The sequence below is a fragment of the Micromys minutus genome (assembly GCF_963924665.1).
Source record: "Micromys minutus genome assembly, chromosome: 14".
Taxonomy (NCBI): domain Eukaryota; kingdom Metazoa; phylum Chordata; class Mammalia; order Rodentia; family Muridae; genus Micromys; species Micromys minutus.
In genome coordinates this window covers 6,475,583-6,489,847 of record NC_137983.1, presented here as the reverse complement: position 1 = coordinate 6,489,847, position 14,265 = coordinate 6,475,583, and the positions used below count along the sequence as shown (strand labels likewise).

At 37.7% G+C, this 14,265-nt stretch overlaps 1 pseudogene across 1 annotated transcript; it reads right to left on the bottom strand.

Moving 5' to 3' along the window:
- Positions 1-411: 411 nt before the first annotated feature.
- LOC308429683 (E3 ubiquitin-protein ligase TRIP12-like) lies at positions 412-1,379 on the bottom strand (annotated as a pseudogene). The gene has a single exon. The product of its transcript is annotated as an E3 ubiquitin-protein ligase TRIP12-like (transcript).
- Between the last annotated feature and the right edge of the window lie 12,886 nt (positions 1,380-14,265).

The following is a 14,265-nucleotide window of genomic DNA, read 5'->3' as shown; positions in this document are numbered from 1 at the left end:
AGGGGAATAAGCTCAGGCAGGAATCTAGGCAAGAATATGACTTTGGGCTAGGGTGGGGAAGTAGCCTCAGATATCTAGGTAATCCTGATAAGTCCTTAGAAACAGCGATTATGGAACTTTGCTTATAGCCTTGCTTCTTCCTTGACTATAAGTGCTTATTATCTTGTTTGTCACTTGACTATTAGTTTTGTCTTGCTTGTTTCTTAATCTAGAACTGCCCTTATTAATTGCATGTAATTAAAATGCTATAAAAGCAGATTGAGAAAAATAACCCATCCCAGCCTCAGAACTGGCTGGGGTCATGCTACAATGTTGTCTAATTGTCAGTCTTCTTTTTAATCCTTGCTCCTGCCCTTACTCGCTCCTGTTGACTTGCTGAGCTGGCTTGGTCAGTTCATCTTTCCCTCTTCATTAAGACGGAGGTTCTGTCTGAGCCGCTGAGGAATTTGCTGTCTCCTGGATGCTTTCAGTGTCTGCCATTTTCTCTTGCACCGGATCTCAGCTGCTTCTCTATTGTCAGCCTTGCGGACCGGTACGAGCACAGGAGCCTGTGGTCTTTTGGCCAGTTCCTCCTCAAACTTGGGAGCTCAGCTGGTGGGGACTCACTGCGCTTCTTGGTAGACTTTCTTAAATTTGTTAATTTGGCCTGTAATCCAGAAGGTCCAGGTTTTGATGTCTCTGACGTAGAAGACCCTGGAGAAGACAGTTTTGCTTTAGGTAGGCTAACTTTGGGCTGAAGCAAGCAGCCCAATCAAATGTTGAAGAACCACCAGTTCCGTTTCCCTGTTACTTCTTTTGGGACAAGGGTTGGATGCTGAGTAGGAATGCCTAGACTTTCTCTGGTTTCTTGCTTTACCCTGGCACCTGCTGGTACAGAAGAGGCCGAGACTACAGCTGAAGATGAGGAGGCAGTGGGATAGAGGCAGCAGAAAGACAATCAGTGATGGCGCTATGCCCAGCTTTGGCTGAGGTGGCCGATTGCGAAGCCCGTTTGGTGGGTTTTGCAGATCTCTCTTCGGCACCAGTTGATTCGGACCCAGACCCACTCAACACAAAAACTCTCTGTCCTTTTCCTGTTTTGACTCCATAAACTACCAGCAGCTATGCTCTTTCTGGTTTGAGCCTTCCTTGCTGACAGCAATTGTGCAGATTTCAGTTGTTGTTTTCGGTCCGAATGTCTCTTCTTTGACTTACTATGGTGGCTTATTTGTTTCTGAGAGAGACTCAATATGCTGAAATCCTCTGGGCTTTTTTGCAGAGCTAGGATAATTTCTCTAATCTGGACTAGCACTGCGTTTCACTCCTCGAGCAGCTGATTGGACAGTTGAAGCTCCCCAAGGAGCTGCGGCCTCTAGTTCTGATGCAGGGGCTGTTGGCATGACTACCGCTGGGCAGAGTGAATCTGATGATTCTGAGATGGGATGATTACAAGCTCTGTTAGAGGCCAGGGGTCTTCCTCCTCACCTGTTTGCTCCTCTTGGTCCTTGGATGTCACAACTTTTCCATAGAACATTTGGAAGCATAGCTAGTTCTGAGGCCCAGCAGCTTCCTCAAGAACTACAGGCTAGTGATGAAAGTCAACATCTTCAGGCAGCCATTGAAATGTGTCAGCTATTGGTCATGGGGAATGAAGAGGCACCAGGAGGGTTCCTGTGAAGAGTGTGGTTCCAGCTTTGGTAAGCATGCTGTTCTTCTCTTGGCTTACTTTGCCTGTGAACATGCTGGACAAATAAATACTCTTTATTAATGAGCTGCACTCCCCCACCCCACCCCCCAAAAAGACGAATGTCCCAGTACCACTAATTCAAGTTTTCTTATAGAGTATTTGTTAATCCTTTGATTAATTGTATCTTCTTACATTGAAGCTCCAAAGTAATGCTCTATGCTATCTTCCAATTGATTTGTTGTTGTGTATTTGATATTGGAACTAACTCATTCTTGTCATGTATCTGTCAGGATGTATTTTTGAGACTTCCAATTCTAGTCCTATAGTTTACTTGTTAATTCATGTACCATGTATAGTAAAATGCTGCATCATGTTAACTTCTTTTTATTAGGGTTTTTGAATATGGTTGTGTCAGGTTATTTTAATCTTTCTTTATCTCTTCACTTGTCCATGATACATTTTTCTCAGATCTGCTTTTCAGTTTAATGCTTGCATCTTATCTTTATTGTAATGACTCATCTTTATTTGTAACTCAGTCACCTCCTAAATTTACACTTTTGAATTGAAGCATTCCTAAGATTATCCCTTGTGCCTTTAAAAATGCTTATATTCATCCGATCTGAGAAAGACAGTCTGGTGCATTTTATCCCATACGAAGAATCTAGATTAAAAGGTATGTCAGTGAATTAGGGGGTGTCTACGTAGGGGAAGAGGGGAACCTGTGGGAGAGAAAGGGTAAAGGCAGGAGAGGGTAATGATGGGATTAACATAAGCAAAGTATGACAACCAGAAAGATAAAGAAATAAAAAGAATGAAGAGTTTTAACACAATGTGTTCATCTACATTCATACAAGCAACCTCAGTCTAAGCCCAGTGGCCCAGAAAGGATAGGAAAGTAGGTGGGTACCTGCAGGAGAATAATGAGAAAAAGAGAGTATTGCCAGTGGGTCTGATCAAAATACATATGTTCAGGAAATTATTTACAAGAGTGTCCATGTCTGTAATTTTGTCAAATAAAATAAATATGAATTTTCTAAAAATAAATGCATATGATAAATCCGAAGTACTGAAAAACTGTACCATTCAGAGTATATTAGAAAGTATGTAACCCAAACAAAACATTCCTTTACAGATTATGTTCCTTAATCAAAAGTGTTCCTCATTGCTTGATAATTTTCTAATTTTATTTGTTATTTTTTGAGATAAATTCTTACTATGAGTCTATGCTTGATGTAAACCAACAGACCTTTTAGCCTGATGCTCTGGAAGGCTGGGAGCATGGGCTTGCATCCATATCCAGTGCAGCCACACTAGACAGTTTGATTTTGATGTTATGGCTGTACATTTATCTTCTGTGAGTTCTATGATAATTTCTCATGACAAGGAACTATCCCTCCTGACTGGTTTAGCCTTTGTGTCTTCATCTGCCTGTATGCAGACTGTACTTGGTCAAACATCTTTCTGTAACTTATGCTCAAACTCATCCAGCACGAATGTGGGTTTGAGGCTCAAGATTTCTCAGCATTTGTACATCTGCTCAATACTGTCACAGACAGTTTTCCACTTCTCAATGAGACTACACTGAAAGTATATATTTGATGGTAAAGTGTAAAATATTTGCAAAGAGGGAGGGAACTCGGTACAAATGTAGATGATAAAGTATAAAACGTATAGAAACATGGGGAAGAATTAGTACAATGTAGAACATTGCCATTAATGGAAAGATGGTATTCCTGTACAGCACAGAGAGACCTTGCAATACATGCAATAGAATTCATTATTGTAAAAGTTGTGAGAGTAAATTTAAAGTTGAATTAAAAAACTCCAAGAGGGAGTATTTCTCCTTTCATGGTTTTATGGCTCAGAGATTATTGGCACTCAAGGAAATGTCTTTAGCTTTTACCTGTTTACATTTGTCATTATGACATTCTTTCTTCTTGGTTTACTTTATTTTATTTTTGGCTAATAACAGAAAGAACACTGTACATGAGAGAAAGATGCTCAGAGAGCAAACTTAAGACAGCATTTTCTCAACCATGCACTGTAAGATCAATGTTCAGAAGAGTCTGGGCTTTAGCACAGAGCATATAATGAGAGAAAAATTAAGAACAGCACCGGGGTTATTCTGTCTCTGCTAAGAGCTCTCAATGCAGAAATATTGGCAGGGCAAGTGTTAAGAGTTGAGCAGAAGATAAAGGAATAGACTCTTATTTTAAATCTTCTAGGAAAATAAGGACTAAAAATGAACTGGACCTTTAAAAGATCAGTATAACATTCTCATCTGACTGATCATACTTCTCCATAAAGCCTCATACCTAAGGTTTGCTTCAACTTGCTTTTGAAAAGGTTTTAGAATACTGGTAGATATAAATTATAGGCATAAGAAAGATAAGAATTAGTCCAAGCAACCTTTCATCCTATATTACTTTTAGTACAATATTGTTGCACATCTTTGTTTATAGATTAGCTTTTATTTCTATTATAACTCATAAAACTATTAATTTCAATGTCACTGACTTTCTGTCTGTGTTAAAATCTCCATTGAAACTTTTGCTGTTCTATTTAGTTTCTAAACATTGGATACCTCATAAGTGTATCATCTTAGAGGGAAATAAGTTTGAAGAATAATTTTGTACTGGTGGATAGGTTTATTCAATTTTTTAAAAATCTCAAAATTTTAGCAATGGATTATTAATGTTTACAATGATGGTTAATAATCTGTGCCAGGGAGCAAACTCTGTGCCATAGCCCTCCAAACCCCAGTAAATTTCAAACACACCCAGGCTCATGGGTGAGTACAACATTACTATCCTAATACCTGGCCTAAATGGAACCCACCCATGGCCTAGGAAACACAGGACCCACTTACCAGCCTGGGATGCTCTCCTTCCAGTTCAAATTTGGGCCCAGGAACAGACCCTGTGCTACAGACTTCACAACCTCAAACAATGAAGACAGCTTGACCTCCAGGAGTTCAGACACACCCACTTTTTATAGGAAAGTACTTCCCTAACCTAAAGAAAGAGATTCCCATACAAACCTAAAGAACATCATACACACTGGGCAGAAAAGAAATTTTACCCACAACACAATAATCAAATGACCAAATGCACAAAACAAAGAAAGAATATTAAAAGCAGTAAAGGAAAAAAGGTCAAGTAACATATAAAGGCAGACCAATCAGAATTATATTAGGCTTCTCAACAGAGACTGGACAAGCTAGAAAAACTCATAGCTATAAGTGACTCCATAAAGAAATTGGAGAGAGCATATAGTAGCTGCTTAAAAGCCCATCTGAAAGCTCTAGAACAAAAAAAGAAAAAAAAAAGAAAAAAAAAAAAAGAAAAAAAAAAAAGAAAAGAAAAAAGAAAAGGAAAAGAAAAAAGAAAAGAAAAGAAAAGAAAACTTCACCCAAGAGAAGTAGACAGGTAGGGAATAATTAAACTCAGAGTTAAAATCAAACACAAAAAGAAATATAAAAAGAATCAACAAAACTAGGAGTTGGTGTTTTGATTAAATCAGTAAGATAGATAGACCCTTAGCTAAACTAACCAGAGACCACAGAGACAATATCCAAATTAATCAGAAATAAAAATGAAGACATAAGAATAGAAGCTGAATAAATTTTTTAAAATATCATCAGATCAAACTATAACAGCCTACACTCAAACTGTAAAATCTGGATCAAATAGATAATTTTTTAGACAGATGCCAATTATCAAAGTTAGACCAGGATCAGCCAAACCATTTAAACTGTCCCATTATCCCTAAAAATTAGAAGTAATCATTAAATGTCTCCCAACCAAAATAAATTACAGAATCAGCTAGTTTTAGTGAAGAATTCTATCAGACCTTCAAAGAAGACCTCATATCAATACTATTTAAACTATCTCACAAAATAGAAACAGAAGTATCGCTACCTAATTTGTTGTATAAAGCCACAGTTATGCTGATATCTAAACCAATGACAAATCCAACAAAGAAAGAGATCTTTACACCAATTTCCTTTATGAATATCCATGCAAAAATACTCAATAAAATTCTTGCAAACAGAATTGAAGAACACACCAAAAACATCATTCACCATGATTAAGGAGCCATCAGCCCAGAGATGCAGGAATGGTTCAATATAGGGAAATCCATCACTGTAATCCTCAATATAAACAAATTCAATAGAAAAAGATCATTCATTAGATGCTAAAAGTTTTTTATTTTTTATTTTTGACAGAATTCAACAATCATTCATGTTAAAAGTCTTGAAAAGATCAGGAATTTAAGGCCCATACCTAAACATAATAAGAGCAATATACAGCAAACTAAAAGGCAATATCAAATTAAATGGAGAGACACTTGAAGCAATTCCACTAAATCAGGGACAAGACAAGGATGCCTACTCTACCCATATCAATTCAATATAGTATGTGAAGTTCTAGCTCCATCAATAAGACAACCAAGATAGATCAAGTGGATAGAGATTGGCAAAGGAGAAGTAACAATATTACTATTTGCAGACAATAAGATAGTATACTTAAGTAACCCCCAAAATTCCACCAGATAACTCCTAGAGTTGATAAGCAACTTCACCAATGTGGCTGGATATAAAATTAACTCAAACAAATCAGTAGGCTTTCTCTATCGAAAGGATAAATCATCTGAGAAAAAAATTAGGGAACCAATACAATTCACAACATTCATAAATAATGTGAAATATCTTTTCGGACTCTAATCAAGCAAGTGGAAGTTTTATTTGACAAGAACTTCAAGTTGCTGAAAACAGAATTGGAAGAAAATGTCATAAGATAGAAAGATTTCCCACACCCATGGATCAGAAGGATTGACATAGTGAAAAGGGTCATCTAACCAAAACCAATCTAGAGATTCAATACAATCTCTATCAAAATCTCAACTAAATTCTTCACAGAGAGAAAATAATTCTCAAATTTATTTGAAATAGCAAAAAATCCTATATATCAAAAATTATTCTCAACAATAGGAGAACTTCTGGGAAAGTCACTATTCCTGACCTCAAGCTATACTACAGAGCAATATTGATAAAAACATATGGTATTGGTAAAGAGACTGACAGGTAGACCAGTGGAATACAATAGAAGACCCAGAAATAATCTCACAAACCTTTGGTCATCTGATTTTTGACAAAGAAAAGAAAACCATCCAGTGGAAAAATGACAGCATTTTAAACAAATGGTGTTGGTTCAGCTGGCAGTCAGCATGCAGAAGAATGCAGATAGTTCCATTCTTATCTCCTTGTACTACACTCAACTCCATGTGGATCAAAGACCTTTATATACGACCAGTTACACTAAAACTAACAGAAGCAAAAGTGGTGAAGAGCCTTGAAAACATCAACACATCAAAACATCATCTGGGGAAATTTTTCTGAATAGTAAACCAATGTCTCAGGTTTTAAGATCAACTATTGACAAATTGGATCTCATAAAATTCAAAGGCTTTTGTAAGTCTATCAATAGGACAAAATGACAACCTACAGACTGGGAAAAGATCGTTACCAATCCTTCATTTGGTAGAAGGCTAATATTCGGCCACCTGGAGTAGAAGAGATCCGGGGACCCAGGCCTGGTGATACTGTGCTGTGAGTAACCAAAGCACAGAAAGGGATAGGCAGAGCACACAAAAAACGCACCCCTCCAGTCCATGGTGGGGCCAGACTTCTGGCATATGGATACGGGATCAGCCCGGAAAGCCTGAGCTCAAAGTCTAGACACACAGGCCCACAGTAAGGCACAGGGCCTTGTCAGTGGGAGCCAGGGTTTGCCAGGGAAAGGCAGTACTTGAAGTTTAACTCTACAAACCGTCTTATAACTAGACGAGAGGAGAGCCTGACACATAGGCTGAGAAAGAGCACATTGGGAGTCCTAGTAGGGCAGAAAGTACTCTGCTATCTGGAAAAGGTTCCTTTGTGGCCTATAGAAAGAGCCAGGTCCCTGCCAGTAGTACTCAGGACCTGTGGGCACAGGGCTGAGCTACCAGAACAGCCTCACAAGCGCTCCCACATCTGAGCCCAGAAAGACAGTGCTGAGTCACCGCTACTAGAACTCACTGATTTTCCACTAAAAACCAAACACTAAGAAGCGATTTTATTCCTGAAACCATGGTCCCTCATGTCCATGGGAGAGATGGGAACCAATCACTGACAACAAGACCACATATAATCACAGAAAAAAGATGGCAAGAGGAAAACAAAAGAACTTAAGTAATGGAAAGGAAGACAACCTGGCAACATCAGAACCCAGCTCTCCCACAAGAGCAAGCAATGGATTACCAAACACTCCAGAAAAAGAAGACTCAGACCTGAAATCATACCTCAAGATGATGATGGAGACCTTTGAGAAGAGCATGAATAACTCCAATAGACAAGTACAGGAGGACAACCATAAACAAACTGAAGATTTTAAAAAGGAAACATGAAAAACAGTCAAAGAACTCAAAGAACTACAGGAAAACAGAACCAAAGAGATGAAGGAATTGAAAATGGGAATAGAAACAATAAAGAAAACACAAAAAGAGAAAACCCTGGAAATAGAAAACCTAAAAAAAAAAAAAAAAAAATCAGGAGTGACAGATGCAGCATCTCTAACAAAATACAAGAGATGGAAGAGAGAATCTCAGGGGCCAAAGAAAACACTGAAAACATAGACAAAACATTTAGAGAGGATGAAATAACCAAAAAAACCCCTAACCCAAAATGTCCAGGAGATCCAGGACACAATAAGAAGACCAAACCTAAGGATAATAGGAATAGAAGAGGGTGAAAGAATATCAACTAAGAGGCACAATAAATATCTTCAACAAGAAAATTTACCTACCCTTAGGAATGAGATGACCATGAGTATAAAAGAAGTGTACAGAACTCCAAATAGAGTGGACCAGAAAAGAAATTCTTCCAGACACATAATAGTCAGAATAACAAGTGTTCAAAACAAAGAAAGAATGCTAAAAGCAGTAAGGGGAAAAGGTAATGTAACATATAAAGGCAGACCAATTAGAATTACACCCAAATTCTCAACAAAGACTATGAAAGCTAGAAGATCTTGGACAGACATCATACAGACCCTAAGAGCACACAAATGACAGTCCAGGCTACTATACCCAGCAAAAATCTCAATCACCATATATAGAGAGACCAAGATATTCCAGGACAAAACTAAATTTACACAATATCTGACCACAAATCCAGCGCTACAAAGAAAAATTGATTGAAAACCCAACACAATGAGAGAAACTACATCCTAGAAAAATCAAGAAAATAACTAATCAAGAAAACCAAAAGAAGAGACACACAGACATAATTCTACCTATAAAAGCAAAAATAGAAGGAAACAGCAATCATTATTCTTTAATATCTGTTAATATAAATGGACTTAATTCCCTAATAAAGAGACATAGGCTATCAGACTGGATATATAAACAGAATCCAGCATTTAGCTGCATATAGGAAACTCGTCTCAGAGACAAAGACAGACAATATCTCAGAGTAAAAGGCTGGGACAAAAACCTTCCCAGCAAACAACCACAAGAAACAAGCTGGAGTAGCCATTCTAATTTCAAATAAAATAGATTTTCAACCAAGAGTTAACAAAAAAAGATAAAGAAAGATACTTTTTACTCATTGCATGAAAAATTTAACAGGAGGAATTCTCAATTCTTAACATATATGCTCCAAATACAAGGGTACCCATATTCATAAAAGAAACTACACTAAAGCTCAAAACATAAATTACACCACACACAATAATAGTGGGAGATGTCAATACCCCACTCTCATCAATGAACAGATCATGGAAGCAGAAACTGAACAAGGACACAGCAAAGCTACCAGAGGTTATGAACCAATTGGAATTAATAGACATCTATAGAACATTTCACCCTAAAACAATGTATATATATATATACCTTCTTCTCAGCACCTCATGGTACCTTCTCCAAAATTGACGATATAGTCAGTCACAAAACAAGCCTCAATAGATATGAGAAGATTAAAATACTCCCATGCATCCTACCAGATCACCATGGACTAAGGCTGGTATTTAATAACAACAAAGACAACAAAAAACCCATATACACATGGAAGTTGAACAATACTCTAAAAATGATAGCATGGTCAAAAAAGAAATAAAGAAAGAAATTAAGGATTTTCTAGAATTTAATGAAAAACGAAAGCACAACATATGCAAACCTATGGGATGCAATGAAAGCAGTACTGAGAGGAAAACTCATAGCTCTGAGTGCCTCCAAAAAGAAACTGGAGAGAGCATACACTAACAACTTGACAGAGCAGCTAAAAGCTCTAGAACAAAAGGAAGCAGATACACTGAGGAGTACACGGCAAGAAATAATAAAATTCAGAGCATAAATTGACCAAATAGAAGCAAAAAAATAAAAACCATTCAAAGAATCAACAAAACCAAGACCTGTTTTTTGGGAAAATTAACAAGATTGATAAACCCTTAGCCAAACTAACTAGAGGGCAAAGAGAGAGTATCCAAATTACTAAAAACAGAAATGAAAGTGGAGACAGAACAACTGAAACTGAGGAAATTCTAGAAACCATCAGATACTACTACAAAAGCCTATACATAGCTGGAAAATCTGGAGAAAATTGATGAATTCCTAGACAGATACCAGATATTAAAGTTAAACAAGGACCAGGTAAACCATCTAAATAATTCAATAACACCTAAAGAAATAGAAGCAGTCATTGAAAGCCTTCTTTTTTTTTTTTTCAATGATTTTGTTTTTATTAATTTTAGGGGGTTAGCAAACAAGAAATCCTTTTGTTGTGACATTTTCATATAGAAAAATAGATGTATGTCATTTTACTTTGTCCCTGCTCCCTGACACACTGCCTTTCCAGTCCTCTGTTCCACTATCCTTAGTCCCCTTCCATGACATAATGCAGAAATCCCCCACCCCAACCTAATTCTGCTCTCCTGTCACAAGTGCCCTGTCACCTTGCTTTCACCTTAGACCTCTTCCTCCCTACCATAGTCCCCTTTGTGCATTGAGAAGAAATCATTTTGTCATTTGTGTGGATGACAGTCTCATTGAAAGCCTTCTAACCAAAAAATCTCGGGACCACATGGATTCATTGCAGAATTCTATCACACATTTATTGACGATCTAATACCAATACTCTCCAAGCTATTCTACAACATAGAATCAGATGGAACACTAACTAATTCATTTTTTGAGGCCACAATAACCCTCATTCCTAAACCACACAAAGACCCTACAAGGAAAGAGAACTTCAGACCAATCTCCCTTATGAACATTGATGCAAAAATATTCAACAAAATCCTTGCAAACTGAATCCAAGAACACATCCAAAGGATCATTCACCATGACCAAGTAGACTTCATCCCTGGGATGTAGGGATGGTTTAATATATGGAAATTCATCAACGTAATCCACCATATAAACAAACTCAAAGAACAAAACCACATGGTCATCTCACTAGATGCTGAGAAAGCATTTGACAAAATTCAATACCACTTCATGTTAAAGGTCTTGGAAAGAACATTGATAAGTGGATATTAGCACAAAAGTTTGGAATACCCATAATACAACTCATATACCAAGAAGAATAAATACCAAACTGTGGATGCCTCAGACCTTAGTAGACGTGGGAATTAAATAATTACTTGAGGAAAAGAGAAGGAGAAATCTGTGAGGGAGAGATGAATGGGAGGGAAAATGGGGACAGGATTAGGTGTTCACGGAGATTTGGGGGAAATACATAGAATCAGGACATTGAGTGAGTGCATGTAACAGTGGGGGATATGGAACTCAGGACTGCCACTCAAAAGTCCCAGGGGCCAGGGAAGCAAAAGAATCCCATGATCTTATATGGTGACATTAACCAAAATAACCAACAAATTATGTATAGTACCTAAGAAGGTTCTATCCAGTGGATAAGCACTGCCCCTGGTGAGAGATCGTGCCACCTAACCATTTAAAAATTTAAACTCACAATTGTTTCTGTCCAAAGGACATTATGGTACAAAGAGTAAATCAGAGGCTGGAGGAAGGGCCACCCAGAGATCTACTAACCAAAGAGTACACAGGGTGGGACCTATGGCTCTAGCTGCATATGAAGCAGAGAATTACCTTATCTGACATCAAAGGGAATGGAGGCCCTTGGTCCTGTGGAGGCCCAATGCCTTAGTGTAGAGGAATGCTTTGGTGGTGAGTCAGGGTGGCTGGGTGCATGAGGGTGCCCCTCATTGGGGCATGGTAGAGAGTGATGGTATAGGTTTGCAGAGGGGAATCAGGAAATGGGGATACCATTTGAAAGTAAATAAATAAAATAACCAATACAAATGTGAAATGATGAATCAAGACTTTAGATCATATTTTATATATATATCGTTTAGTGGCCATTCATTAGTCTCTTCTGTTTCGGTAATTGTATGTGAGATATGTATATTGAGCAGTAGTTCATTAGATAAGGACACAGGGCTTTTTGTTTTTATGATGCACTTCAACAGGTGTGTTAGTGGTAGTTCTGGACAACAGCAAGAAGACTGCCTAGTAAACAGTCACCTTTTTATCCATAAACATAATGTCCAAGTCAATTGGCTAAGACCAGTTCACTTGTCATCATCTTTATCTGTTCCCTGTGTGTGCGGAAACTTTTAAACCTGATAGTGGCTGGCTTAGCTATTCAGTGGTGTAAAGCATATAAGGCAAAGCGTATAGAAACAAGCCCCGCTTCCATAGATGTGGATATTAGGTCTTAGTTTGGGAAAAATACTAAAAGTAATCCATTCTGGAAACGTAATAGCAAATTCAAAAATTTAAGGCCATGCATATCCCAGAAAAAAGTAGGTTTTGCATGTGAACACCTGATACATATATCAAATTATATTTATCAAGTAATAATTGTCTAGGTGTCTAGCCTCAATGGCATTAATTAGAGATGTAGCTGAATTTTGATTAACTAATATCTGTAACTTCTATTTTTCTTTGGCTTTCGTGAGAATAAATCTATTTTTAATTTTATGCCATCTACAAACAGCACCTAGCATGCAACAATTTCTGAGCTACCACTTTCTACAGGTATTGCAATATTATTCAAACTTAAGACAGTTTGTGTGGGTGGTGCCATTTTTTGGCTTACTTGAAATAAAAGCTTTAATAGTGCTGGAGTTGAGGTATGAAATTAGGTTTCATGCCAAGAAATCATGGCAGACATAATGCAGATTGGGCAAATGTCAATGAATAAATAAAATAGCTATTCTTTCATATATGTAGATATACTTTTAACACACACACACACATACACATACACATACAATTTCTGAACATATTTCTTTAAATGTCAGTTGTATATGCATATTATGTATATGTTTCTTTGAACATAAATCCAAATATTAAGAGTATTTTTTGCCATAAACAAATACTTGAGCAGACCCTTCCTACTTTAATCTGCACCCAAGTTAAAGCAGGCCCACTGCCATTGGGACTCACAGCCTGCCCACAGAGAGCTGAGCACCTAGGACCACTCTCACTCTTAAGCCCACGGGTGAGACCCCACTTTCCACTGACTATCCAGGAAGAGTCAGCTGGGAACTCTCAGAGTACAGGTATCACAGTGCAGCATGGGACTGGACACTTCCGGTCTCTACCTGCACCCAGAGCTAGAGTCATCCCACTGGCCTCAGTACTCATAGCCTGTCCATAAAGAGCTGAACACCGAGGAGTGTTCTCAATCCTAAACCAACAGACCCACAGGTCTACAGGAAAGACAAGCTCTAGTCAGAGACAACACAACAAAACCAACTAGCATCACAGATAACAAGATGGCAAGAGGCAAACACAAGAACCAAGGTAAGAGAAACGAAGACAACATTGCAAACTTACAACCCAGTTCTCCCACCCCAGCAAGTAAGAAAATCCCAATACACCAGAAAACAAAATTTGGAGTTAATATCATACCTCATGATGATGATACAGGGCTTTGAGAACAAAGATAAACAGATAGAAGCCCTTAAAGCAGAAACACACACACACATGCACACACAAACCCACAAAAATTACAGGAAAATATGACCAAAAAGGCGAAGGAATTGAACAAAATCATCCAGGATCTAAAAATAGACATAGAAAGAATAAAAAATCATACAGGGAGATAACTCTGGAGATAGAAAAACTAGGAAAGAGATCAGGAGTCATAGACATAATTATCACAAACAGAATAAACCAGATGGAAGAGAGAATCCCAGTGGCAGAACATACCATAAAAAACATTGACACAACAATCAGAGAAAATGGGAAAAAAAGAGAAAAAAAAGCTCTTAATCCAAAATATTCAGGAAATCCAGGACACGATGAGAATACCAAACCTAAGCATAATAGGTGTGGAAGAAAGCAAAGATTCTGAACAAAAAGGCCCAGTAAATATCTTCAACACAATTAAAGAAAAAAAAAAAAAAAAAAACTTCCCTAACCTAAATAAAGAGATGACTTTGAGCATAGAAGAAACTGAGAGAACTCCAAATAGATTGGTCCAGAAAAGAAATTCCTCCAAACACATAATAGTCAAAACGCCAAGTGTTCAA